The sequence below is a fragment of the Macaca thibetana genome, chromosome 6 (genome assembly GCF_024542745.1).
Source record: "Macaca thibetana thibetana isolate TM-01 chromosome 6, ASM2454274v1, whole genome shotgun sequence".
NCBI lineage: Eukaryota > Metazoa > Chordata > Mammalia > Primates > Cercopithecidae > Macaca > Macaca thibetana.
In genome coordinates this window covers 173,728,390-173,731,552 of record NC_065583.1, presented here as the reverse complement: position 1 = coordinate 173,731,552, position 3,163 = coordinate 173,728,390, and positions in this window count along the sequence as shown.

The window sequence follows — 3,163 nt, the reverse complement described above, 5'->3', positions numbered from 1 at the left end:
CATGTGTGTCTGCTCAAGTCGACTGGGCTCTTTTCTAAGCACATCCCAAGGTGCATCACGTGCTGTGTGTCTGCAGTGTGGCCATCGACCCTCAGGAACACTGTGTGGGACTCAGAGACTTGTCCATCAGCACTATGTGTTCCAGCAGAACAATGCGAGCCACCCACGCATCACTGATGTGTCTTTGGTGAAGTAGGCAAGTGTGGACAGGAATTTGCCATCATAGCAGATGTGTCAGATCCCATTGTTTTTAACCCAGAATTTGCCCCCTTAAAAAATGAATTTTAAACAAAGCTTGGTTTCTGTAACTAAATTCTTTATGAAAGATGTTTCAATACATACTTAGAAAGTTTATCTAAATGTGTTCATGGAAAATGTAATATATTTGATTAAAAGTTCATGAAGCTTCTTTTTGAGAAAGTTTATTCTTGATCAGTTAGGTCAACTATAAATACATACTGTTCCAACTGTATCCATGTCATACAAATGCAACTATATAAGCTTTACCTTTCTCTCTAGTCATAAAAATACCAGTGAGGGGTGGAATATTTAAAAACATATCATTTTAAGTGTATTTTTTATTATGATGTAAATCTCAGAGACCCCATGTAGACTCCGCCAGAGGATTAAGAGGAGAAAGTTTTGTGTGGGGTAGGGCATCAAGGGTGAGGAAAGTGGGACGAAGACTCTCAAATCCTTTCTCCTTTCTCCAAATCTGACAATAAACAGATCGATCAGTGGGTATTTTCCATAAGTGTGTACTTTATGTTCCATTGCTCCCTGGTACACACACATCCTCTTGACTAAGTGACAAGATATTTACTCTTCCTCCCCATCTCTGATGCCCCCAAAAGTAAGCCCCTTCCACAAGCTTCCCCCACATCACAGCACATGATAAATCTCTCCTCTAATACGCAGTTGCAGGGAAAGGTTGAACAAGATGAAGATTATCTTGAGTGCAGCTTCGTTATATTCTAACAGTTCTGTTTCTCCATCTGGCAACCATCTTTCATGAAGATCAAAAGGCTGTCCAGCCTTCACTGGTTCTTCCTCACGTGAGATGGGTGGGCTGCCAGCAGTGTCCTATGCTAACCGCAGGACAGGGACAGGGAATGGCCACGTCTCAGGTCACAGGAGCACTCCTGCGGCCAGGTCCCTGCCATTCCGGAGAGCCCCGCCTGGGCCCCACCCACAGAGCTCCCTGGATCCCAGCTTCTGAGCTGTGTCATACCCAGACAGGAGCATGCCTCTCTCTGTGTGTTCATCCTCTTAACATTTCCCCCTGGGGTATTTGCCCTAGGGTGCGTGAGAAGAACAGAAATACAACTCCGAGACCTATAGTTGTACTGGGGTTCCAGTGCCTCAGTATGCTGGTGCCAGCTGCCCTTGGGGCCTCAGCTGCTGACCAGAGGTCCGGCCTCTGTTACCTACCTGTCCCTGCATCTGACATGGAATGATGGTAACTCCATGAATGATGTGGACCCGTCAGGTCAGTGGGATAATCAGTAAGCTTTAAATGTCACAAGCAGAAATGTGCATTGATAGTGTTGGTTTTCTTAGACAATCGCCACTTTTAGAAAATGTCATGTTTTTAAATTGTACTATCTTATATTAAGAAACGTGTCCACACGATGTTTAGAACATGTTTAAAAAATTTTTTTAAAAAGCGCACACACGGCCGTACATAAATTCTGATCGACTGAAGGGCTGCTGTAAGGTGTGTTCACAGAAGCCGTCTCCTAGCTGGGCTCACTTGGCGGGATTAGGAGACTCTAGGGCAAGGTAGCAGGAGACTGCTGAATAAGAGAAGGTCCTCTCCTGTGGGTTCTGGGGCTCTTGAGTCTTCACGGCAAAGGTGCGTCCCGTCGTCTGAGATATCCCCGCTCCCACAGAAGGTGGGATTTAGCCTGTCCGTGAGAGTAAGAGCATCAGTGAAGACTCCAGAGACCAACCGTGAGGTCACATGCACTTGTGCAAACGAGGCGGCCGGGCTCCAGGGACCACACTGTATGATTCCCGGGAAATGGGGATCCTGAAAGCTGTGAGATACGCGCACATCTGGAGGGATATAGATCATAAATGTTCCCTTTGCTGTGGCTAATGTACGCATTTTAAAAGTCTCCTCTATTTACAAACTATTCAAGAATACGTATTAGTGACTATTGATTGATAATTATTTTTGATTGATGAATAGGTACTTGTCGTCCATATCATGAAGAGACATTCCTTTTCAATTGTTTAAATGTAAATGCTATATTCTGTGCCTGGCCACCTTGAACAGAGAGTGGTTTTTCATCTGCTGTGGGAAATGTTTGGAATGCTTGGGGAAAAGGATTGATCTTAATGATCACTTATAAGCAGCTCCATCAGCCATGTGTTCCTGCAAATAAACCCAGTCAGTCCGTGATTGTGTGTATAATACCTGTCCAAAGGTCTACAACCATGGAGCGACTTTGTGAAGTGCAGCTGGAAGCTCGGTAGTCCTCCATGCGAGGATAAAAGCACCGAAATTATAATATCACATTCAATTATTTGAGGGCTGTTTCTCACCAGATGGTGTTCATGTGTCAGATGCAGGAAACTTGCTTTGTTCTGGCTGTGTGGTTGGATCAGGGGTTTGCAGGAGACTGGGTGGAGTGCTGGCTCAAAGCACTGACGACTCTTGCCCTGCCCCGGGGGCACTAGCCCTGCTGAATCAGGGACACTGACCCCCCTGATGAGCATCGCTCAGGACCAAGGGAACTGGTTATCCACACACAGTCAAGCCACCGGCTGCGTGTACTACAGCTTGGGCCTCTTGGTAATCACAACAAGCCCACGGAGGCCTTTTGCTTCTTAGAGAGGTCTTGGCTGGAGGGCTGGCCCACACCACTGTTGACACACGGTGGGTCTTGTGAGGATGCCCAGGGTCTTCTCCTGGGAAGGTGACTTTGCCAGGGAGAACTGTGCACGCACTCCTGTACCCACTGCAGGCGCCCAGCCTGGCTTTCCCTTTGCTCCTCGAAAGTTTCTAGAAATACAGTTCCTAGGAGCCCCTTCACAGCTAACATGTTGACTCTGATATGCGTCTCCCTGACTTTGCAACAGAACACTCAAGCCCTTTCTGCTGACGGATAGTCCTGTGAAGTGGAGAGATGCCCAGGAAACAGGGTCAGAATAAGTC